At 35.9% G+C, this 27,212-nt stretch overlaps 1 long non-coding RNA gene across 1 annotated transcript; it reads right to left on the bottom strand.

Annotated features, from left to right (window-relative positions):
• Positions 1-246: 246 nt before the first annotated feature.
• On the bottom strand, positions 247-27,177 carry LOC141545396 (uncharacterized). The gene is made up of 2 exons (XR_012483000.1): positions 27,119-27,177; positions 247-1,483 (listed from the first exon to the last, which is right to left on the bottom strand). It is a non-coding gene; the product is annotated as an uncharacterized LOC141545396 (long non-coding RNA).
• Between the last annotated feature and the right edge of the window lie 35 nt (positions 27,178-27,212).

Here is a 27,212-nt window from a genome sequence, read left to right as displayed (position 1 = left end):
CCCACTTTGCTAATTCGTAAAATGAAGGGTTGGACTAGAGGTATTGCAGAATAGTAGAGGTGGGGCCACTGTTGAGTGGCTCTACAGGTTTTTATAATGCCCATAGTGGATCTCACTGGAAGTTGACTCATACCAAAGACATCTGTCTGGAGGAGAATGAGGGTTTCCAAGCAATAAATACTGGGAAATATTCCAGGAAAACTGAACTATAGTCAGACACAAAGAAATCAACTCCACTGAAAGCAGATATAGAACTATCATTTTTAATAAAATAAATTTGTATGATGTCATCTCTGTTTGTTGTTGCTATTCTTACAGTATTTGATAGATTTGTCCCCTGCCTATCTTTGTACTGGCAATTCCCTGTCATTAAGTGAATTATGAGGTCTGCATACTTTTCCCCTTCCAAGGAAGTCTAGGAGGACCATCATGTTTAGTGCTCATGCAGATGCTAGAGATGAAAGGCATATATCACATCAGCAGTGTGGTAATTTCTTTCTTTATTTTTTTAAAATAATTTTTATTATATATTTTTTTATAATATTACCCCTTGTATTCATTTTTCCAAATTATCCCCCCCCCCCTCTACTCCCTCCCCCCAATGACAGGCAATCCCATACATTTTACATGTGTTACAATATAACCTAGATACAATACATGTGTGTAAATACCATTTTCTTGTTGCACAATAAGAATTAGATTCTGAAGGTACATGCAACCTGGGCAGACAGATATTAGTGCTAACAATTTACATTCACTTCCCAGTGTTTCTTCTCTGGGTGTAGCTACTTCTGTCCATCATTGATCAACTGGAAGTGAGTTGGCTCTTCTTTATGTTGAAGATATCCACTTCCATCAGAATACATCCTCATACAGTATCGTTGTTGAAGTGTACAGTGATCTTCTGGTTCTGCTCATTTCACTCAGCATCAGTTGATGTAAGTCTCTCCAAGCCTCTCTGTATTCCTCCTGCTGGTCATTTCTTACCGAGCAATAATATTCCATAACCTTCATATACCATAATTTACCCAACCATTCTCCAATTGATGGACATCCATTCATCTTCCAGTTTCTAGCTACAACAAAAAGAGCTGCCACAAACATTTTGGCACATATATGTCTCTTTCCGTTCTTTAGTATTTCTTTGGGATATAAGCCCAGTAGTAGCACTGCTGGGTCAAAGGGTATGCACAGTTTGATAACTTTTTGGGCATAGTTCCAAATTGCTCTCCAGAATGGCTGGATTCTTTCACAACTCCACCAGCAATGTATTAGTGTCCCAGTTTTCCAGTGTGGTAATTTCTAACAGACTTCCATATATACTTGAAGGCCTATACCTCTCCCTAACCATGAAATATGAGATTGCCCAGCAGAATTGGAGTCCAGTGCAAGTTATAGAAGGGTCATCATCTTTGTTCTCAATATGATGTTCCTTTTAATTAGCTCTTCTTCTATTAATAAAGTCCTTTTGCAATGTTTCATCCTTAAAAAAAAACAAAAAAACCAACTATTTCCACATCACAGGAATAAAGAGAATTGTGTCCCCATCTGAAAAACCCACATAATTTTTTTTTTGGCCCTTCTTTCATACCAGAGAAGTCTGATTTTTTTTTTCTCTTATGGGGTATTTATTATATTTTTGGTGGATATTACACAATATTATATGTATATTTTATACATAACTGAGTGTCTAAACTTTTTCTGTATTATCTGCTGGCCTTTATGTGTTATCTGCTGTTTCCACAAAACTCCCTCAAAATTCTCATTTCTTATGCTGACCCACACTATATCAAAACCTTGATGAGAAAATTCTCAATGTGGAAGGGATAATTGCAGATCTTTTCATCCCCACTAACATTTGGGATTATATCTCTGTTTATCCCCAGGGCTTCTATTTCTCTGTTAACTCTGTGATCTGGCTTCATCTTTTTTTTTTTTTTTTAATAATAGCTTTTTAATTTAAAAAAAATATGCAAAGATAATTTTCAACATTCACTCTTACAAAACTTTGTATTCCAAAATTTTCACCCTCTCTTTCCCCACCTCCTCCTCTAGACAGCAAGTAATCCAATATATGTTAAACATGTACAATTGTTCTATATATATTTCCATAATTATCATGTTACATAAGAAAAATCAGATCAAAAAGGTGTTTAAAAAAAAAACCCTAAGAAAAAAAGCAAGCAAACAACAAAAAAGGTGAAAAAACTATGTTGTTATCCACATTCAGTCCCTATAATCCCCTCTCTGAATGCAGATGGTTCTCTCCATCATAAATCTTTTGGAATTGTACTAAATCACCTTATTGTTGAAAAGAGCTGCCTCTATCAAAGTTGATGTGATCTGGCTTCTAACCTCATCACTGAAATTTTTCTTTCAAAAGTTACCAATGATTTCTCATTTAAAAATTGAACAGCTCTTTTTTTTTCTCCTTTCTCAGTCCCCATCTTTCTCGCCCTTTTTGTAGCACTCAATGCTGCTGACCACTTTTTTCTCCTTGAATGCTTTCTTCTCTCTGGATTCTCATGCTCTCCTCTCAGCTGTCTGACTACTTGTCTTCAGTGATTTTTGTTGGATCATCATATATGTTAAAGATACGAATTGTGGATTTCCCCCAAGGCTATGTGCTTGGTTCCCTTCTCTTTTCTCTCTATTGGTGATCTCATTAGCTTCCATCAGTTCAATAATCATATCTGTGTAGATGATTTCCAAAGCTATATATCCAGCTCTAGTCCTGTCTCCTATACATCAGTTCTGTATCATGAACTCCCTAATACATATTTCAAACTAGATATCCTACAGACATCTCAAACTCAGTGGATTTAAAATAGAACTTATCAATTTTCCTTAAAATCCCACTTCTTTTCCAACTTTGCTGTTATTGTCAACTTGTCAAATTGTTGACAATCAACCACCCTTTTAGTCATGCAGGTTTAAAATTTCACTGCCATCCTTAATTCCTCACTCTCACACTTTTTTCACATGTAACCTTCTGTTTATTTAGATTGCCATTAATCTGTCATCAATTCTTGCCGGGATTATTAATAATAGGTTCCTCTTTGATTTCCCTGACCTAATTTTCTCCTCACTCTAATCCATTCCCCAATAGCTGCTAAAATAATTTTCCTACAGCATAAATCTAACCATATTACCTCTCTACTAATAAACTCCAGTAGCTTCTTATTACTTCTAGAATCAATATAAATTCTGCTTGTCATTTAATGGCCTCCAAAATCTGACCCCTTCTACTTTTTTTTTTTTTTAACTCTACAATTGATTTTTTTTATTATAGCTTTTTATTTACAAGATATATGCATGGGTAATTGTTCAGCATTGACAATTGCAAAACCTTTTGTTCCAACTTTTCCCCTCCTTCCCCCCGCCCTCTCCCCCAGATGGCAGGTTGACCAATACATGTTAAATATGTTAAAGTATAAGTTAAATAAAATATATGTATCCATGTCCATACAGTTATTTTACTATACAAAAAGAATTGGAATTTGAAATAGTGTACAATTAACCTATGAAGGAAATCAAAAATGCAGGAGGACAAAAATAGAGGGATTGGGGAGTCTATGTAGTGGTTCACACTCATTTCCCAGAGTTCTTTCACTGCGGTAGCTGGTTCAATTCATTACTGCTCTATAGGAATTGATTTGGTTCATCTCATTGTTGAAGAGGACCTCGTCCATCAGAATTGATCATCATATAGTATTGTTGCTGAGGTATACAACGATCTCCTGGTCCTGCTCATTTCACTCAGCATCAGTTCATGTAAGTCTCGCCAGGCCTTTCTGAAATCATCCTGCTTGACCCCTTCTACTTTATGAGTCTTCCTACATACTACTAAACTACATGTTCACTAAATTCAACCATACTAATTTGGCTGTTTCTCACATATTATACACCATTTCCAGTCTTTATCCTTTTGGTTTCCTGATCTCCCAGATGTTAGAATTTTCCCTTTGAAGGTAAACATGTAAGGATCTTGTGTCTACATATGCATGTGCTAATTCCCTCATTAGAATACAAGCTTCTAGAGGACATGGACTATCGCATTTTATTTTTGTATCTCTAAGGCTTAGCAAAATGACTACTTCACTGTGTAGTATTAAAGTATTAAATTAAGTATTAAAAAATAATTGATTGATTGATCACATTATGGAGATAAGTCTGAGTCTTATAAAGCCTAAGTTCTGAAAGTTCCTACTAGAATGGAAAAGTTTCAAATATAGCCCAAGTCAAAAGACAATGATTTTGATCATGACATTAATCAGAGACCAGACCAGCTACATTTAGGGAGACTCATCACTAAAAGGTTAGTTCTAGGATGAAGAATTTTCAGACATAGCAGTTCATAAAAATTTCTTACAATGTCTTAGAAATCTTTATGTTAATGGAGAAAGTACTTTCACTAATGAAATCATGGTTCCATAAAAAAATCAATGTAACTGCAATATAGCAAGTATTACATAGTTTCATTCTGATATTTCACTACAATACTTTTGTGGTGCTAAGGGAAAAAAATGAGTATCTGGGGTGTTAACTGAACATGAATAGGCGCATGTTCAAATCAATAACTCAAGCTATAAGAACAATATTCAGTCATTATATTGGTATACATATTAAGTTCATAAAAGAAGCAGATAAGTAAGTACCATGGATAGGGCATTGGCTAAAGTCAGGAAGACTCAGTAAGACCTGAGTTCTAGCTTAAGATATTTACTAGCTATTTGAACCTGTAACTTGATCTTTGTCTGCTTCAGTTTCTATATCTATAAAATGGTGAAAATAATGGACCTACTTTCCAGGGTTGCTGTGAGAAAAATATGAGATAATATTTGCAAAGCACTTTGCAAACCTAGAAGCACTATATAACTATAAAATATTGTTAATAGCATTTTATTATAAACCAGCCTCAAAGGATCATTCTTATTTTAAATCTTTTGGAGAGGGGTTACCAGAAGCCTATCACTTTTATATATTAAATTATGTCAGTTCTTACTGTATTAGAGATCATAATAATGATTCTAATGAATTTGTTGAATCAGAAAAGGAGGTAGGCCAACTATATAAAGTCATGAAGTAAGTCTGAGGAATGAGCAGATTTACTGTTGTATATTTTCCAAATATTAAAACAACCAAAAGAAGACTTCCCTGACCTACAGCATATCAGGTGAGTTCACTATAGAATATTTGAATATAGGGAAAATAAGATCTAAATCAATGGAGAAAGAATTTGAAAACATGAAATCCTTGGACCATCCATGGAAGCAAATTATAAACAGTATTCCCATGATTTTTAAGTATTCATTGTCACTATATTTGTTTTATTGACCTTGGCCCTGTTATACTTGATCTTATCATTTCAACTCCTAAGCTAAAGATACTTAAGACTTCATAACAACAATAAAAGATTACATAAAGTCAAGAAGTTCAAACTGCTATAATTTAATTCCAATAACCAATTTGATAAGTGATGAATCATCTAAGATTACAATCACTTCATTTATTATGCAGAAAAATTCATGATAAGCATGATATGCTTATTTAATACTGGTCCAAGGACAGTGTGTAACTTCAAGTATATCCTATTTCAATGATGAACCTGGGGTGGAGATTATTAAATGAGAGATCATTCAAGAATCTAAAAGTAATATAGGAAGAGGAATGTGATTGCTGAGGGTGAAGGAATACTTGAAAAAACAAATAAGTATCTCCATATTAATCTTTGTGAATATTCAGTCATTGCATAGTTTTTAATTTAAAAAATCTGAAGCATTTTATTTTTGAAATTTTAAATTAAAAGTATAATACTTTTATTCATTTTTCAGACATGTATGACTCACTGTGACTCTGGCTGAAGTTTTCTTGGTAAAGATACTGGAGTAGTTTGCCTTTCCTTCTCCAATTCATTACAGATGAGGAACTAAGACTTGTTCAGAGTCACACAGTTAATCTGCTCTGAGGCCAGATTTGAACTCAGGAAGATGGGTTTTCCTGATGTCAGACCTAGCATTCTAATTATTGTACTATCTAGCTGCCCTAAAAATTTACTAGCTATTAACAAATAACAAAAGGAACAAAAAGTTTAACTAAACATAAAATATAAACAAATGATCTGTAGTAGTTGGAGGTATGTTTTTGGAATCAGGAAGACTTGGGTTCAAGTACTATTTTTTATTAATTATTATCAATTAGTCTGTATTGACAGACGATATTTCCACAATAGGAGTTTGCTAACTGAAGAAATTACAATATCAAACAAGTCAGTTACATGGCATAACAATCAAAAACAAACATATACACAAAACTCATTCCCTTTCTAAGTTTAAGAGGATTGTACGCTGCTCCCACTCTAATAATTATGAAAGAGTAAATCAGAATCAATGAATCAGAGATATGAACTAGATGTGAATAAGGCCTAGATGTCTCTATTGAATTAAAGGTATTAACTAGGGAGAGGATAATAAAGGAAACGTGAAATCTTTTTTAGCTATTAGATGAAAGCAAATTATACCAGAAAAGGGAGCTTCTGGATTCTTTAAGAAACCCAGCAGAAAGTTATACCTCAGGAAAACTTATGAGGACTACAGGAAAACTAATTGATGTTAATTATTTAAATGGGTAGCTTCTAACTGATTAAATGATATTTAGAAGCACACCAGTGGGGACTCAGAAGCAATACTATTAGATTCTCTAATACCTTGGGGTTAATTGTAGAATTCTGAGGGAAGAGTAGTTGCCACCCTCTAAGAACCTAACTAGCTATTTTATTTCAATGAAACTTAGGGAAGTGACTTAGAGCCAAGTGTGTATGAAGTTCTCCTATGAAATTGTTTTTTATTATACTTTTTATTTACAATACATATGCATGAGTAATTTTTTCAACATTGACCCTTGCAAAACCTTCTGTTCCCACTTTTCCCCTCCTTCCCCTTCTCCCCACCCCACCCTAGATGGCAGGTAATCCAATACTTATTAAATATGTTAAAGTGTATGTTAAATCCAATATATGTACACATATCTATACAGTTATCTTGCTGCACAAGAAAAATCCGATCTAGAAAGAAAGTAAAACAAACAAACAAACAAACTAGAGAAGGAAAGCAAAAATGCAAGCAAAACAACAGAAAGAGTGGAAATCCTACGTTGTAGTTTACACTCATTTCCTATATTTCTCTCTCTGGGTGTAGCTGACTCTCTTCATTAGTGAACAATTGGAACTGGTTTGAATCATCTCATTGTTGAAGAGAGCTACATCCATCAGAGTTGGTTATTATATAATCTTGTTGCCATGCATAAAGATCTCCTGGTTCTGCTCATTTCACTCAGCATCAGTTCCTGTAAGTCTCTCCAGGCCTCTCTGAAATCATCCTGCTGGTCGTTTCCTACAGAACAATAATACTCTATAACATCTATGAAATATTTTATAACTATACTAGAAGTAATATGACTTGCCAGTGGCATTGTGGCCAATTATGGAAAGGAAATGGCATTTTAAAAAATGGTAATTTAATATTTAAGAGGACAAATTTCATGAAGGAGAAAGGTATTTTGATGTATTCTAGGAGGACAACCTACATATTTATGCTCAACCCTAGAGGCAGGGCTAAAACTTGGAGCTGCCCCATAGTTTTAACTGATAAGGAATTACTCCCTTTCTGGAGATATCTAGATAAGGTCTGGAAAACTCCATCCTCAAATCCTTCCTGGGTCACTTACTAGTGCTATGACCCTGGGCAAGTCACTTAATTTTGTTTGCCTTAATTTCCTCATCTGTAAACTGAGCAGAAGAAGGAAATGGCAAACCACGCCAACATCTTTGCCCAGAAAAATCAGAAGAGGATTCTGGAAAGATGACAGAATAGGTTAAAAAAAAAAAAAAAAAAAAAAAGTCAAATTCTCCAGATTTTCCTCACAAACAAAACAAAATTACACCTTAGGGTGAATGTAGACAAATAATGTAGACAAAATAAATAAGACTTAGGGCAAATAGTAGTCCTCCTGGGATAAAGAAGAATTTCTGAAGAAAGATTCCAAATTAGAGGTTTGGCTGTTGTGAAGTGTAAATAAGATTAGCTGGGTTGGAGATACCCACTATCCCAACCACAGGAACTTTCACTTCTCCCACAGTGTTAGGGTCTGAGTAGAAGGAACTTCTGCTGATACAGAATGCTGAGGTAAGCCTTGCGCAAAAAAAGACATAGCAGGTGCATACACCAGGTGAGTATACACACATATGTATATTTGTGCATGTTGTATGTATATCTATATACATGTAAACAAAAATATAACCTCATATGGAATTACAAAGAACCTGAAGCAACTGAATAACTAGGAGTTATCTATATTCCCTGTTAAAATGGATTTTCAATTAATCACATAATTTTATCTTTAGCCAACGTGGGAGATCTAGGAAAGCTATTTTTGAATGAAATGGAATCTTCAGAAGTAAAGTTGTATACTATATTTTCAATTCTTGCTTCAGCTATTGTTTAAAAATTAACACTTTTCTAGGTTTGGCTTGCTGAACACCTATAGCTTTACTAACAACTACACTTTTGCTTATATTTATTTTGCTCATATAGTTATTGATATTGTTATTATTCTTGTTCAATCTGTCTAATTTTTTGTCATCTCATTTTGTTTTTGCTTTTGCCAAGATCTGACAAAAAAGTGATTTGTCATTTCCTTTTCCAGTTCATTTTGTAATGCTGGAGAAACTGAGCCAGACAGAGATTAGAGAGTATTCAATACAGAATTTATTAAATGGAGAGATTTACTAGGACCAATGGATCCATGGTTGGTCCAGGGCTGAACCAGACTATAGTCTCAAAGAAACATGCACTGAATATCAGATACAAGATTTTTTATAGAGTAACAAAAACAATGACATAATGGGGGAGATACCTGGAAGGGAAGACCTAATGGGGGGAGGAACCTAGGATGAGGATGATATAATGGAGGGAGGTACTGGAGAGGCTCCTGATATTCTAATGATGTCTAAAATGGATAAAGACCTTTATCCCAGCAAACATTAAGAGGGGAATAAATATAGCCTAAGATCTAAGATATAAAACCTTTATCCTAACATTAAAAAGGAATGGTTATAATTTGAGGCAGAGTAACTGAATAGGACAATTAGGGAAATTGGGTCAGGAACTTAAAAGAGAACTGTGGCACAACAATTTTAAAGATGAGAAAATTGAAGCAAACAAGGTTAACTCACTTGCCCATGGTCACACAATTAGTAGGTTCGATTTGACCTTGACCAGGCCCTCCAGACACCAGATCCAGAGCTCTATCCTCTGAGACACCTAGATGACTCTTAAATAAGATTTCAGAACATATCCAAAAGCTGCATACCAATTTGCCTCAAGACTATTCTAAATCTAAAACATGTCAAAGTCTAAGAAAATTCATTTATGAGATTTTAACCCTGGAGATTCAATGGTGGTAACACACTTCTGACACTTTGATCTCAGGAGCATGCAGTATAGTTAACACAATTCGATGAAGTTACAAATATAATGGTCAGGGCTGACAGAGTAAAAATTTTCTCTTTTTATTTCTGGGATTTTTTCACTCTTTGATCCTGAAACTATAAAAACTTTTTTTTCACAGATTAACTCTCTAATTTAAAGATTTAAAAAGATGCCTGTGATACTGAAAGGCAAAGCCAATCAATTAATCAGCACAAGATCTGCTTATATGCAAGCATTTGAAATACAGACAAAAATAAATAGCTCTTTTCCTAAAAGAGCTTACATTCTGTTGGGAGAACAATAAATATGCATAAATGTATACATATACATGCTAATAAATTCAAAATGATTCTTTCCGGGGAGACATTAACACTGGGAAAGTTTCTTGTAGAAAATGGCATTTGAGCACCTTTTGAAGGACACCAAGGATTCTAAAAAGCAGAGATGAAGAAGGAAGTACATTCCCTTTATGAGGAACAGCCTGTGAAAATACTATGTTAAGAAATAAGAAATACTATGTTTGAAATAAGAAATCCAGTTTGTCTGGGTCAGAATGAGTGAAAGGGAATAATGTATAATAGGCCTGGAAAGATAAATTGCAGTCAGTCTGTAAAAGGTCTTAGAATGTCACAGTTTATATTTGATTCTAGAAGTAAATGGGTGAAATTTGTGTTTTAGGAATATATTTGCTTATGGTGATACAATATGTGGGGGAAGCAAATCTTGAAACCCGTTTTACCTGACTGCAAGGCCAGCCAACCTTATATCCACTCTGCCATGTTGATTTTTTCTGCTCTTTAGGAGTACTGACAGCTATCCTTGTGCTGGTAACATTTAGCACCTGATATTCTCTAGAAAATGTCAATTGCTTTCACAAATCTTTTGTGCCAATATGCCACTCTGACTGAGTTGAATTTACAAATTCTAATTGTGGAGGCTTACTTTTTGTCTCATGGTTCCCTTTTTTCACAACTTAATGAGGAAGATTAAAAAAATTGTGGTATATTAATTTAACGGGGCATTCTTTCCTTCCTTAAGTGTTAAGTGTATGAGATCAAATTTGAACTCAGATCCTCCTGATTCTAGGGGTGGTACTCTATCCATTACACCATCTAACTACCCCAATAATAAGTTTCTGAGACAATAATGAGGTGCATACTAAACTATTCCTCAATTCTACTTCTAGTCATAAAATTAGCTTATCAGTGACATGAAATACCAGATCTCTCTATCTTCTTGCTCCTAGTTCTTTGCTAAATTCTTTTGGAACTTAGCTCCCTGTTGGCAGCATAATGCACTTGGAGACAAATCAAGTTTGCAAATTCTCTCCCCTAGTCTTCTACACTGACCTGGGGACCCTAACATTGTTGGAGTGTCTTAACACCTCAGCAAGCACACCAAATGATGATTTAGGAGAGCAAATGGCACCAAATGTTAGGTGTTTGGTACCAAATATTTGGGTTTGGTCATGTGAAGAATTCACAATGGCTATTCTCTTAAGCAAAATGTTGGCTTATAAAGAAGAGATTATAGACAAAATAAAGAAATACAATGGACATCAGGAGTGGTAAATATGAAATAGATTTGGGAGCACATATAGCTAGACAGGAAAGTGGTTTTAGTAATTAATAATAGAAAAGGCAAGTACTCTTAGTAAAACCAAGAGACAGGGAACATGAGGTGGGAGGACTCCATTGACTGGCAGACTAAATTCATAGAGGACTTTAACATCCTGAAAGAGTTAGCTTTAAAAAGGAGAACGATACCATGAGCCATAGTAGGGGGAATGAGAGCAAAGACACCATGAGACTTGAGGGAGGGGCTAAGAGAAAGATATCATGAAGCAGAATGCCTTACCAAGTTAACCCAAAAGGAACTCAGCAAAGATGATATGAACCATGGACAGAAGTATAGGGGAAATTTAACCTTAAGGGCTTGACATAACTAGGCTTTCTGATTAGGTACAGTAAGGTGGGATTACCCATGATTTCCACAGGGGGTGGGACTGTAAGGTTGAGCTGATCCCCATCAGTGCCCTTTCCTGCTTGCCTCAGGGAGTAATCTTATCAGTACTTCAGGCTTTCTCTGCCAACCACACCTAGTTAACCAGAACCTCATCAATGACTATAACACAAATTAGCCCTAAGGAATCAGAAATCAGACTAAATTCAGTGACCAATCTTGATTCCGAAGGACTGGCTCCAAGTCCTTTTTTAGTATAGAGGTCTGGAACTATGAAGCAAATAGTGAATATTCTGCCAAATGCCCAACTGTTTTACTCTGTCATAAGGGAAGGTGTTATTTTTGGCATATTGGGAAATAACTGTGGAATTAAACATGAAAATGTAAATAAAACATTTAAAAAGTAAATTTAACTGATGAGTTGATGCTGAGTGAAGTGAGCAGAACCAAGATTACATACTAACAATAAGAGTATGTGATGGTCAACTGTGAGGGACTTGGCCCTTTTCCACAATGAGGTGATTCAATAGACTTATGATGAAAAGTGTCATCCACATCCAGAGAGAACTTTGAATGCTGAATGTGGATAAAAGCATAGTACTTTTTTGTTGTTGTTTGCTTGTTTTTTTCCCTTTTGATCAGATTTTTTTTTTTTTGCTCAGCATGACAAATTTAGACATTTTAGGATTTAGAAGAATTGCATATATTTAACCTATATCAGATTGCTTGCTGTCTTGGGGAGTTGGGACAGGGAGGAGTAGGAGACACAAATTTTAGAACACAGGATTTTGCAAAGATGAATGCTGAAAACTATCTTTGTATGTATTTGGAAAAAGAAAATACCATTAAAAAACACTTTTAAAAAGTCAATTTAACAAAAAAGAAAAAAAAACACATTAGTTGGGAAGATCAAAGTTCATTCCAGTTCTGCCTGTAGCCCTTGGTAGCTGTGTGATACTGAGATAATCAAATAACCTCTCTGGCTCAGAGAGCAACTATTCCTCCAATACCAATGAAAACACAAGACTAATTTCATCCCATCATTGGACTCAAGCATTAGACCTGTGATTCTTTTCCTAAGGGTACTTTCCAATGGGGAAACTCTTCCTCCCAATGTAGACTATTAGCACTTTCTTTTTAATTTATAGTTTTAGCTTGTTTCTGGGGACACTCAGAGGTTTAGATGACCTACCCAGTGTCACAAAGCAACTTTAGGTCCCAGGCATGATCTGAATCCAGGTCTCTCTGAGTGCAATGTGAGCTGTTGAGCCACTATGTGATAATACCTTTCTTTAATTAGCAATACCCTTATTTTCAAATTGACCACCTGAAAATGGGGAAAATATGGCAAGTTTATGGAGACATTTGAAACTGGAGTGTATTTAAAAGGCATTAATTACTTAACTAGAATTTTTTCCTTCCCTTTGGTCTTTCTTTCTTTCTTTTTTTTTTTTTTTTTTTTTTTTTTTTTGGCCTAGCTATGTTCTGGCAATAGAGGAAAAACAATGCTAAAATGGGGAGTGGCCTTGGATCTTTTCCATTTAAGATCAGATGACTAGGGAATGTGGGCCTTGATTCTTTACCCTTCCATTTTCATTTTAGTTGAAGATTGAAATCTATGACTTTGTAAGTTTTGGAAGCGTAAAAGGATGGGCCATCAGGAAATATGGGAATAGAAAATTTATTATTGTTTACAGTGAAGAGCAATCTCTTTGACTCATATCAGTGATGGCTGAGAGAACTTGTAGCAGCATCACTGCATTTAGGCTGAATTTAACAGGGCCAAAGGTATGTCAAAATTGCATTAAATCTGAGCTTGATGAGGAAAATCTCATCAAGCTCACTCTAGGTACAGGAACCAGAGGAAGGTGTGGCCCCTATGTGTTATGGGGAAAATGTCACATTCCTATTCTTGCTATATTTTTGAAGCAATTATCTCTTTGTAAATGCTTACTGTCGTTAACTGATTAAATGGAACAGGGATATTTCTTTTCACAGAATGGGAGCTTCATCTGATAGCTTTAGATAAAGATACTCCAACTCCTTAGGGGTGCCTCCTAGAACTCTGAGAAGGGGGATGACTCTTATAGTGAGGTCAGAGTAATTGCTACATTAAGAGAAGCATGTTTATGAATTGGTGAGAGTATTAAAAAGTGTTTTCCAGTTTCCATATCCTTGAAATACTTTCCAGAGATGAATTACAATCATGAATAGTGAAGAAAACAGAATAAACCATATCAAGGAAAACAAGTTCAACTGTTGGTGTGACATCACTTCCCCAGCTAAATGCCTATCTTATTGGTCACACTGATTACAACATAACAGCTTGGTAAGAGTTTTAATGAAGTGTTTAGGAGGAAACTTCTCAGGAATGAAAATGTATCATACTAATTTCTTATTAAGAAAAAAAATCTTAAAGGAAGTATTACATATATGGAGAATATATCCTAGTGTCACTTACCTATAGATGTGAATAATTTAAAATAGCTTGAATAAAGCACACAAATGAAGTCTAACCCTTTTGAGTTCTGGCCAATACAATTCTAGGGGAAATTTCTTTCCTTTTTGTTTTTATCAGTTAATGTGACAGTTCTCTCTGTTAGTGAGTCTTACTTAATAATCTTATGTGTACTAAGAATTTTATTTTTGAAGCAATACTTATTTACTTTTCCCCTGAGGCTGGGGTTAAGTGACTTGCCCAGCGTCACACAGCTAGAAGTGTTAAGTGTCTGAGACTTGATTTGAACTCGGGTCCTCCTGAATTCAGGGTTGGTGCTCTATCCACTTCGCCACCTAGCTGCCCCACAATATTTATTTAGATCCCCACAGAGAACTGGGGATATTTTTTCTTTATCACATTTAAAAATAATTAACTTTGTATTATAATGTATCATAGTGCAACATTGTTCAGGTTGAAAAAAATTCCTCTGCCTAGTAATCAGAACCACATTTCTGATAAAACAATTTAATCTCCCCCCAAAAGCTCAATATTGATTCATTTTATGTAGCTCAATCTTCTATTTACTGAGGCAAAATGTATTTAGCTTAATACAATAAAAATTTGCCTGCCTATTATATAGAATATTGTACTAGGCATTAGGAGTTGAATATAAAGCTAAATAAAGTTGTTCCTTTTCTTGTTATGCTTATTATCTGTCAGGATAATCAAGTGTTATACTATGTCTTTTCCATGCCCAACCAAATATGATCTTCTGAAAACTATCCCCAGTTCAATGCATACTTAGCATCTTGCATTTACTCAAAAATGCTTAGGAACTCTTTCTGACATTTTCCATTTATGAAAACAACAAAAGAAAAAAATTGGTTCAAAGCAAAAGGCATTCAAACAGCAAGGTAAAGAACAAGGAAAATTCTCTTTATTTGGTGTATATATACAAGGGTAAGTCTACCTAAAAATTCCCATACCATTAGTGATAGAAGGAATAAGTGAAATGAATGGTGAGCAATTAATCATTCAGCAAACATTTAAGTAGCTATTATATACCAGATACATAGTGTGTCTAAGAAACATGTATGGAAGAGAACTCATATGTAAGGAATATTTGTAACCAGGGCAACTTACATTCCTATGGTTGTATTCTAGTTGAAAGGCTTGTTTGTGTTTATGATCCTGTTATTTGTTCCTTTTTCTGCATCACTGTTAGTTGCTGGTGTCTTCTAATGAATGGCCCTGATGTTTGCTACTTCTCCACTGAGTTACTCTCACTTCTCTCACTAGTTCTCATCAGGCTCAGTTTTTATCTTTTATTTCTCCACTAAATTGAAGTTTTTATACAGGTTATTTTTCATAGGAGACAGTCTATTTTGGCTCTTTTGTGAGTCTGATCCATGGTTATACCAGCCCTTCAGCCGTCTATTAACTAATGTGGCATAAGCACATTCCTTTTAACTTCCACTATGCCTCTGATGGCTACTTTAGTCCATCAAAATCACCCTGGGGAACTTGATTTAGCAATATTGTAAGGATGCCTTTCTTCATATACTAAAGTTGATCATTTGGCTCTATTTCAATCGCTCAAGAACCTGTGATACACACACACACACACACACACACACACACACACACACACACACACATATATATGATATATATATTTATATATCCATATCTACTATATGGTAGATTTTAAGAATTACTATGACAGAAAAATTAATTATTAGGCCAGTTTGATAATGCTCTTATATGAATTTAAATAGATTGGTCCTTAGATAGCAGACACCCAAGCATATTTAAACCTTTCCAGTTTAGTAGCACTTGCCAGAGTTTATTATCTGCTGGCTTAGTATGAAGAACTTAGCCACCTCACTACCACAATGAGGCAATGTATAGAATTTTAATGAATAATAGAAATATAACACATGTACAACTAGCTACAAAGGAATATAAGTACATGACAGAATAATAAACAAAATATTATAAGAGATTGTCTCTAGAGGCAACAAGTAACACACATTTGTTGACTTCAAAGCAAGAATGAACATAAGAGAATATGATGATAAATACATTGGGTAATATGGCTCAAGGGTAAAAACAAGAGGCAAAAATGTTATAGACGCGACAGAATCTGTATACTTATAGTACAATATTTATGAATATTTTCTTACAGCAGAGAGTGAAGAAGTTCTGGATATGAGAAACACTAAATAACATAACAAAAAATTAAAGTGACTATGTTCAAACAGACAGTAAACAATTCATTTCCAAGGTAATACTCATTCCTAAATCATCTTCTGTGTACATTCAGACCAATAATTTATTAGAACAAAGAGCACAATTTATTATAAAACTAGAAAAAGATATAAAAAGAAAAAAAAAGATATATTGTGCAATTAACACAACTATAATCTAGAAAACTAGACATATAAATTGATATAAAATATTCTCGATCCTTTGAGATAGTCTTAGATTCCATTCCTTCTAATGTTAAACAAGCTATTGACACTGAAAAAAATGAAAAAATGAAACACAGATCATGATGATTTCCTAAAGAAATTTTAATAGATGTAAATATAACAGGAAATCACAGAGTAGAGCCATTGCTTCAGTCAGCAAACATCTAATAGCCTTTCCAAATGGAGAGAAAATATCATCAAAGCAAAAACAGGTTGTTTAATGTTATGAAGGAGGAGAGGTACAAGATTATGAGCAGTTATTATTGCTTCATAAAACAGCAAGATCAGATAAAGAAAAAGAAGTTTACAGGAAGGTGGGCAAGAGATCCTACCAACTATGAGAGCATTTAAGGACAAAATTGGAAAGAGGACAATAAATGGGTAAAAAATAGAAAAGAATCACTCTTCATTCAGCTACACCCAGAGAAGGAACACTGGGAAATGAATGTAGACTACTTGCATCTTTATTTTTTTCCCCAGGTTATTACCTTTTGAACCCAATTTTTCTTGTGCAACAAGAAAACTATGGATCTGCATACATATATTGTATCTAAGATATACTTTAACATGTTTAACATGTATGAGACTGCCTGCCATCTAGGGGAGGGGGTGGAGGGAGGAAAGAGAAAAGTTGAAACAGAAGTGAATGCAAGGGACAATGTTGAAAAATTACCCATGCATATGTTCTGTCAATAAAAAGCTATAATTAATAATTTTTTAAAAAATCACTCTTCATGAGAAATGCTCAAAAGATATGAACAGAGGATTTCTAAAGAAGAAATAAAAATCTAAAGAGCCAAAAAATACCTCAAATCAGAAATGAGAAAAGCTAAACAATACAACTCTGAGGTAAGCCTCATATTTATTAAATAAAAATGATAAAAGAAACAATAAATGTTGGAAGGGTTTTGGGAATATAGGCACACTTAAATATTATTGGTGGAGCTGGGAATTGTTCTAAACATTCTAAAAGAAAAAAAATTTTGGAATATGAGAAAAATCACTGAATGGTTCAATCTTTAATGCACTGATACCATTATTGGGCATATACCCCTGAGAAGATCAGGAATAGAAAATAAAGTCTCATCTGTACCAAAATATTCCTAACCATATTACTTGTTGTAATAAAAAATTGGAAACACTTATTATTCATCAATTAGGAATGGCCTAATATATTGTAGGATATAAATGAAATGAAACATTGATTTCTCCACATGAAATGTAATTAAAAGAAACAGAGAAAAATTTACATGAAATGATGCAGAGCAAGAAAAAAAGACTCCAAAGAACAATATATGTATAAAGATTTCAGTGATGTAACTGAAAATAACATTAAAAAGCAGCTGAGCTTATAACAATGGTAATACCATATCATGCTTCCAGAGTAGGGGGAGAGAAGAATAACTATTTATTAAGTGTCTATTATGGGCCAGGAGCTTTATAAACATTATTTAAGTTGATCTTCACAACAACCCTGGGAAATAGGTGTTATTATCAGTCCCATTTTACAATTTTACAATTTACAATAAAAATAACATTTTATTTTTCCTCAATTACATGTGAAAACAATTGTTTACAATGGTATTTTTAAAATTTTGACCAATTCTCTTCTTCCCTTTTCCTCCCTGAGATGGTAATTTGATATAAGCATACATTGCATTTTACAATTAAGGAAACTGACATGCTCAGGATCATTCAGCTACTACAGGGTCTGAGGCAAGATTTGAAATCAGATCTTTCTAATTATAGGTCTAATATTCCTCCTGACTCCCGACTCTTTCCACTACTATCTCCAGTGAAAAGAAAGGATGAAACATATTATTCCTTCCTCTTAAATGGAGGTACCCAATATTAGATATATTGTCAGACCAGGCTGCTTTGCTGATCAATTTTTCTCAACTGTTTAATTTTTTTTCTTTTCAAAACATATACATAGATAGCTTTCAACATTCACTCCTAAAAAATCCTATGTTCCAAATTTTTTTCTCCCTTCCTTCCCCTAACCCATTCCCTAGATGGCAAGTAATCTAATATATGTTAAATATGTGTAACTTTTATACATATTTCTACAATTGTCATGTTGCACAAGAAAAATGAGAACAAAAAGGGAAAAATGAGAAAGAAAACAAAATACAAGCAAATAACATAAAAAATGAAAAGACTGTGTTGTTATTCATACTCAGTCCCCACAATCATCTCTCTGTGTTGTTTATATTTATTAAAGGAAGATTCAGTGCAGGTTGGAGTTATGAGAATGATTCTGGTGCCTAAAAATCATCAATGAAAAAAAAAAGTTGTTAAAATCTGTGTAAGAAACTTTTTTCCCAATGAGAATAGAATGACCACTTTCAGATTCTAACATTCCAGTCTCCAAAGCATGAAGAAATGGAATTCAAAGTATCAACAAAGGGAATTGATTAATTAATTAACATTCACTAAATACTGCTATGTGCCATGCACTGTGCTAGTCCCTGAGGAAAGAAATACAAGATAAAAAACAGTCTCTGCCCTCAAAAAGCATACATATATTACTGGAGGAAAGAACAGGTGCCCATATAATTAGATATGTGGGTACTACAAGTGAACAGTGAATTGATCCTAGTATTGAATAAAAGGAAAGAAGTAGGCTGAATTGACTTTGGGGAATTGTATTGTATTTTTAGTCATCCCTAAATTTCTTCTTGAAACAAAAGCCTATCTTTTTAATATCAACATTGCTCCATCAAGCTTGGGGATGGAGCTCAGTGGCAGTGTGCATACTTTGTATATATATGGTCATAGGTTTGATCCCCAACATATTCACTAATTTTTTAGGGCACCCAGGTGGTATACTGAACATCACACCAAGCCTGGTATCAAGAATATCTGAGTTCAAATCTAGCCTTAGACACTTATTAGCTGTGTGACACAGGACAAGTAACTTAACCCCGATTTGCCTCAGTTCCTTATTTGTAAAATGGGGATATACTGGTTAAGAAATGGCAAACCATTCTGTTGTCTTTGCAAAGAAAATCCCATGGACAAGGTCCATAAAGTTAGAAATGATTAAATGACTGAATGGATAAATTCTTCAATCATGTTTCATGGCTATGAGTTATGGAAAAAACAGTCCCTGATGAGCTAAAGTTGAGGATTACTCAATGGAGAGACATACAGTAAGCACAATCAAGCTGTAGTATAATGAGTAATTGTATAATTAACTCATGTATTGTACACACATCCAAAGAGGAAGATCCTATCACTTTAGGTAGACCTCCTGAATTGGCATCATAGGAGATGGCTAAGTCACACTGGATGAGTAGGTGTGAATGTGTTGCTACTGGAGGGACAATTACTACATAAGTAGTGTAATTAAGGCAAAGTACAGAGGAACTATCATTTTCTTATTCCTAGAAGTTATGCATCTCAATGCACATTGCCAAGATCACAGATTTATCTAAGGAGAGTATTTATAAATACCCAAGGAGGTCATAGATAGATTTCAGGGGGGGCCATGAATTTGGATTTAAAATATATATTTTAATTTTCATTAATGAGCTGGGTTGGACCTAACATAGGCCAGTCCTCTTGCAGTTTAGTTTGATATTGGAACACAAGACAACCAAAGCTCATTCAACAGGCAACAAAAAGAGATTTACTTGACCACAGAAGGAGAAAGATATTCAACAAGAATAGTCATTGAGGACACTTCAACTGATTCAGGTAAGAGAAGCTCCATTGCCCAAGTTGCCTATCCTAATTCACCCACAAACCATCAGAGATCACTCAGCTCCTTACAGCTATTCCCAGATGACCAGGAAGTGATGTCAAAGCTTCCTACTCTGGTTCCCCTAAACCAATCAGATCTTGAGGATGGTTTTAAGATATTTTAAGGAAAAAAGGAACCCTTCTAACATGAAGGCAAGGGCTTAGGATATTGCTCTAACTACATATTGCAGTAATCTTTTGACTCTTGAGGATGCATAGCTGTTGGTAAGGATCTAATAACTTAAGTCAAAGATAGAAGGCCAGCTAAAAAGTAAAGAGATTAATTGCATGTGAAGAAGTCTGCTCTTGTTAACCGTAAATTTAGATCACTGAGTGTACTTTTAGGCTTGCGTAATTGAGTAAACAGTCAATCTGTACTATTTTGTAGTCAACCTAGGACAGAAAAGTAAAGCATTTCACAGGAGAGGGAGAAGACAGAGAAAAAGCAGGGACTCAGACAAGGAAGAAAAAGGGAATATTTAAAATGGAAATGGCAGGAATTATTGTGAGGTAGCATTCCTTATTCAAGGGCAGGAGACAAGGGAGAGAGATTAAATACTTTTCAATTTAAAAGTAGTTCTTTTAGACAAAACTGCAAGGTCTCTTATTCAAGGACAGCAAATACTTGTTATAAGAGTAAATAAAACCATCTACTTTATTGTGTCCTTGCAAAAGGGTTGGGGATTTTCTATTATTAGAACACCAGGCTGGGATTTTTCTACATCATTAAGTCCATCAAGATGTAGTGAAATCATTGTGGTTTCTATTCCCCTCTTCCCAACTAAGCTCTGATTGTGATTTAGCATTGAATGAGATGAGGTGAGATCTTTCAAGACAGTTGTGAAAATCGAGTAAGGCTTCATCTACTTCAGAGTTCGAGTAGGCCTGAAGGACTCTGAAGGGCATTGCCTTCCCCTCCTATGACATCTCCCTATTTCATCCAAATATGGGCAACTATGTACTTATTGGTCAAGTTCAATTTCATGGGTAGATCTCGCGTTTAGAATGTAAGATTCTCAGCCAATGAGGATGAGGGTCAGTGGTGGGAGGGGGCGTTTTGCGTTAGGGATTAAAGGTGCTGTTCTGCCCACAGGAGGCGCTTCCTCTCTTCGATAGTCTACTCGAAGAGTGGGACGCCCTTCTCGCGAGAATGTACAATAAACTTTGCTTTTCTCTAGAGCTCTCTCCAGCTTTTTTTTTATTAAATGGTGTTCCCTCACCATTTCCGTACCACACAGCATTTTCTTCAATTATAAATGTAATTATTTTGAAAAAGGAATACGTAGCATTTATCAGATAGACAAAGGGGCCAGAAAAAATTTTTTCAGAAGGTGGAATTTAGAAGGTGGTGAGTCTTGAAGGAAGCCATGGAAACTAAGAGGCAGAAGTAGGAGCACAGAGCATAATAGACAAAGGAGACAGCTGGTATAAAGGCAAGATGACAAAACATGGAGTACCAAGTTGGACAGTTATAAGGAGCTTATTTAGAAGAGGGTATGGGTATAAGTTTGTTATGATAAGATCTCAAAAGAAGAATGGAAGGATGAGAAAGAGATGTACTAGGAAAAGGGGGAAGGAAAAGGAAGGATAGGGAAAATTATCTCACATAAAAGTAATATGTAGAGGGAGCTAGATGGTGCAATGGATAGAGCATCAGCCCTGAATTCAGGAGGTACTGAGTTCAAATCTGCTCTTAGACACTTAATACTTCCTAGCTGTGTGACTCTGGGCAAGCCACTTAACCCCAATTGCCTCACCAAAAAAAAAAAAAAAAGAAAAAAAGAAATATGAAAAAAAAGAAATATTTCAGACCGTAATGAAATAAAAATCCAATAGGGATCATGGAATAGAGTAAAAACTAATTGGAAACTAAATAATCTAATCTTAAAGAACAAGTAGGTCAAAGAACAAATTATGTAAACAATAATTGATTAAAGATAATGATAACAAATGAGAAATCACATCAAAATTTATGGGATGCAGTACTTAGGGAAAATTTAGATCTTTAAATGTTTATATCAATAAAAGGAAGAAAGAACAGAGTAACAAATTGGGCATGCAACTAAAAAAAGAAAAAAAAAACTAGCAAAAGAACAAAATTTAAATCCCCAATTAGATACCAAAATTGACATTTGAAAATCAGAGGTAAAAAAAAAAAAAAAAATTGATAGTAAAGCAACAACAACTATTGAACCAATAAATAAAACCAGATGCTAGTTTTATGGAAAAACACAACAAAACAAATAACCACAACAATCCAGTTAGATAGATAAACTGGACAATCTGATTTTTTTAAAATGAAGAAGAAAACCTAATTACCAATATAAAAAGTGAAGATTAGCATGAGAGTGGGGATGATAAAGGAGGCAATCTGTTGAAGATAAAAAGGGAATGAGAACAAGGGTACCTGTTGGGGAGAAGATAATGAAGAATGGCATGTGTGTGATATAAGAAGAAGAAGAGAGGAATATTCTAATTTAATGGCCTCAAATTTTTGGTAAAGTATGAAGTAAGGACTAAGTTGAAACAGTGAGGGGAAGAGTTGCTATGAGAGGCATGAATGTTTGGAATTACTGTAGTAAGCAAGGCAATGAGTTAGAAAGATATAAAAGGATTGTCTTGCTGAAATGAGAACCCAGATGAGATTATGTAATTTATAGTAGGATCTAGGCAGCAGTTTCCTGATTTTCTTTGGTTTCATTCAACAGCATGTGAATAGAAGCATAGGCACCAGATGGTGGGAGTAATACAAATTTGGGGCTTGGCAAAGCATAATTGGTAACAGATAAGGGGAAAAGGAAATTAAGTATAGAACTGAAGTAATTTACCAAGCAGGTGGAATTGGAAAGGGAAAGAATATAGCCACTACAGAGGTGATGACTTGGGAAAGAATGAGGGGTGGAGGCTTTGGAGATCATGGTAAAGGACAGGTCATAAATCATAGGGAGAGTTATAATGATAAAAGATTATGATCAAATAAAGGAGTTTTGTAATTTATGAACATGAAAGTGGGATTCTTATAGGGGATGAAAAGATTAAGGGTATCTTTGTGTGTTACTGAGGTGGAATGCAGGATATGTCACGAAATTTGAGAAGACTGTGGACAGGTTAGTTAGTAAACTCAATATATATGTTGAAGTCCCCTGGTACAAGGACAAAAATTGAGGTGTAGAGAGACTATAAGCCAATACTTCACTTACAGAAGGAAAATATTTTTAGAATTAGTAAATAGCAACTTTTAGAATCCTTATTGGGTAATACATTTTGATTGAATGAATTTAAAGGAGCATGTGATAAGAGATAGTTTGGAAGTGACAATGGAGATTAAGGTATATTCTGATGTGCCCAACTTGACTAGTGAGTAAAACATTTTAATGTGCATCATTTTATCTCAATTCTAGTCATAAGGCAAGGTAACAAATCTTAGACTGTCTGGATTGCTCTTCCTCCTTATCTTAGTCTATTGGCTTGCTTCAATTAAAATCTCATTTTCTCCAAAAAGCCTTTCCTAATCTTTCTTAATTCTAGTAGCTTCTGTTAATTATTTCTTATTTATCCTGTACACACCTTGTTTGTATGTAGCTATTTAACCATAGTTGTTTGCATATTGTCTCCCCCATTATTTTATGAGCACCTTGAGAACTGGGGTTATCTTTTGCCTTTTGTACAGTGCCTAGTACATTAGAGGTGTTAAATAAATTTTTATTGACCTTCTCAGCTCATCATCACATAGAAGGGTTCTCTCCAAGTAATAAAAGAACACCTTCTTCAGGAATTGCTCAAACTAACCTATTTGCCACTGTTTATCCCAATGTACAACAGAACTGAAAAGGTATGTGTATGTGTGATTTTTTTTCCCCTAAATCCCTTTTCAGATTCTTGGGAAAGGTGATGGATCAGGTCAAAAGATGGAAAAGACCCTAACTCTTGTGAATGTAATCCAGAATTATTAATGACTGAATTAGTACCCTGGATACCTTAGAATCAGCCAGAGTCAGGATAAGCAAAAGTCTTTATTCTTGGTCTTTTGGGGTTGCTGTGAGGGGAATAGATATAGGAATCTCCACAACTCCTTTCTCTCTCTCCACTGCCAAAGAATGATCCCGCTTATCCTACTCCCCCCTCTGATGCCTCCTTTCATTCACTGTATACATCCACAGATGGAGCCAGCACAGGATGGTGGGCCAGGTCATTCTCCAAAAAAATGCTAATAGATGATTGTCCAATTGGTAATTAGCCTTAAGTGCTTGCTTGTCCCAACCTCAGTGCATTTGCTCAGTTTCAGCCCATTTCACAGAATGATGACATAAAAATTATCTGAAGATCCACTGCTGTCAAGCACCAAATCAACAACACCGAGAGAACACTGCAGTTTTATTATGCTCAAAGCACAGGTTTCCCTGGATACAAAAATCAGTAAGTCTAGCAATCTAATGCAGAATGTGAAGCAACATGGGGATTATGGAATATTACAGAAAGTAGAAATAGAGGCCACCAACATATTGAGAGCTTTGATACAAGGTACATACTATAAGGCTTTGAAGATTTTATTTTAATTTGTCAAACACAATACTTGCCTTTCTTACTTTTCCTTCTCCTTTTGGTAAATTATTTCTGCAGTTTCCCCATTTTGAAGTGAAAATTTGCATTCTCTCCTGGATGACCTTTTCAAATATGAATATCAAGACTTAGCTCAAGAACTTTTTCTCACTCCTCCCCATTCTCCTTCTTTAGTATTTTGTTCCTTTAAGAGAGAATATAAGCTCCATATTTTTCTCTTTTTTGCTTCTATTTGTAGTCCCATGCTTAGTACAGTGCCTGGCAAATAGCAAGTACATAACAGTAAATAGTTAATAAGCATTTATTAATTGCCTGCCATGGCAAACTAATTAATTGCTTACTATGTGCCAAGAGGCTGCTGAGTAGTTCAGTGGACAGAGTACCGGGTCTGTAGTTTTCAAGACCTGAATTCAAATGTGACCTTGCTATGTGAATCTAGGTCAGATACTTAATTTCTGTTTGCCTTAACCCACTGGAGAAAAAAAATGACAAAACACTGTAGTATCTTTGTTAAGAAAACCTCATAGATTAGCACTGGGGTCCACAGGACTCCTGAAGGACTGCACAACATTGTGCCAGGCGGTATGCTCTATGCTAGGGATATTAAAAGGGCAGGCCCTATCCTCAAGGAGCTCATAATCTGACAGGAAAACCAAGCAAATAAATAGTGTATAAACATGTTATATACAGGATATAGAAGAAATAATCGGCAGAGGGAAGGCACTAGAAAGCTTGAGAAAGGCTTTCTGTAGAACATGACTTTTTAATTGAGAGTCAATGGAAGTCAGTAGGCTTTGAGGAGGAGGGAGAACATCTAGGTCTGTTGCCTTTCTTTGTGGGATTATTGTGGTATTGAGATGAGGTAATCCACATTAAACTGCCTCGAAAACCTCAAGATGCTATACAAAAATAAGAGATTATTATATTGTTTTCATGAGAGATATGAGAGCTACATGCCTGTGAAGGATTTTTTTTTTTTGGAGGGGGTGCTTATAGATGATGGTTGACAGAGAGAAAGGAAATCACAGAGAGGTGTGACCTGAAGCAGTCATTAGTGGAGTAGTTCTGTGGTCTGACCTACTACATATTCAAATGACAAAACTGGGTCCTTCCTATCTAGAAAACTCCCAAAGGAGAACAACAAATGCAAATTCAACCACCTGGGGGAAAAGAGGACAGGATGTAAGTGACATGACTTCTACGCATGGCTGAGGAAGAATGGATGTAGAAGTCATCAAAACAGAAAAATTGGAAGGCCCATGTACTAGAAAGCCGGAAGGAAGTATCAGCCAGGTACTCAACTGACTGGGGAGAAGCGCGACTGATCCGTAGGTCTACAAATTACTAAGACAAGGATCAACAAGATTTACTCAACAGAATTTAAAAGGAGAGAGACAGCTCCATGAAGGAAGTTGTGAAAGTGTGGTTTGGAGCAGAGTACGCTAAACATCCTTTCTCGTCACAGTCTAAGAGAAATGTCGCTTTGGGGAAAAGCTAGATTTCGTGTCAGATGGAAGGAATCTGAAAGGAAGAAATCTAAAATGAAAAAGGGAGACAGGAAGTGAGGACTAAGTTTACTATTCAAAAGGAAGTAGCATATTGAGAGCCTCATTTTACACCCCCCATTCAGAGAAGTCCTCTTAGGGCAATGACTCAAGTCAAAAGGCAGGCTTTGGCAGTTATGGCAGTTAAGAGTGACCTACTGATAGATCAGCCAGCCAAGCTGGGAAGTGGGAAGGGAGGGCGGAGGAGCAGCAAGCTAAGCTCATCTCCACCCACGGTAGTGCTGAAGCTGGGGGGGCTCGCTAGTGGGGCTCCTATTTTTTTTAAACTTCATAGCTTTTTATTTTTCCAAATACATGCAAAGATAGTTCTCAACATTCACCTTTGCAAAATCTTGAAATGTTTTTCCTTCCGTCCCCTGCCCTCTAGAGAGTAAGCAATCCAGTATTAAGTGCAATTAGAAGGGTGACTGGGAGAGGAGCAGAGCTGTTAGGGGGCACGGTGTGAGGGCAGCTGGCCGGGCAGGTTAATATGCTGGGCTCTTTATCCCCCCTTCCCACTCCAGGCAGCCTTGGGGAGGGGGCAGAGGCGCGGGTGAGAAGGTAGCTCTGGCAGGGGAGCACGGCTATCAGAGGACCCAGGTGCCAGACTGATAAGAGTGGGAAGAGACGGTAGGAACGCCTTGACCCCCGTTAGCACCTGGGCCAGAGCCCCGACAGCTCCGGATGTTCCGGCTCCGGCGCAGACAAGACCCATCCGAGGAAATGCAGGCGTCCCTCACTCTGCGCATTCCCGCTACCCAATGGGAGTGAGGCTAATAGAGGGGGACGAGTGGGAGGTGAACCTTGGCTCGGGAAGGTGTCCCAGGCGCCATCCCAACACCCGAGGAGAGAGGGGCGCGGCCTCCCTGCCAGGCCCCGCCCTCCTCGCAGAACGCCACGTACCTCTTAGGGAGCCCTCCCTCCGATTCGTCCCCGGGCCTGCCTCCTCTCTTTCCTTCTGGCTCTCTCGCCCCGTCGGCCTCGTCCCCGCCCCATC

This window comes from Sminthopsis crassicaudata, chromosome 6 (genome assembly GCF_048593235.1).
Source record: "Sminthopsis crassicaudata isolate SCR6 chromosome 6, ASM4859323v1, whole genome shotgun sequence".
Classification (NCBI taxonomy): domain Eukaryota; kingdom Metazoa; phylum Chordata; class Mammalia; order Dasyuromorphia; family Dasyuridae; genus Sminthopsis; species Sminthopsis crassicaudata.
This window is presented reverse-complemented; position numbering and strand designations above follow the sequence as displayed.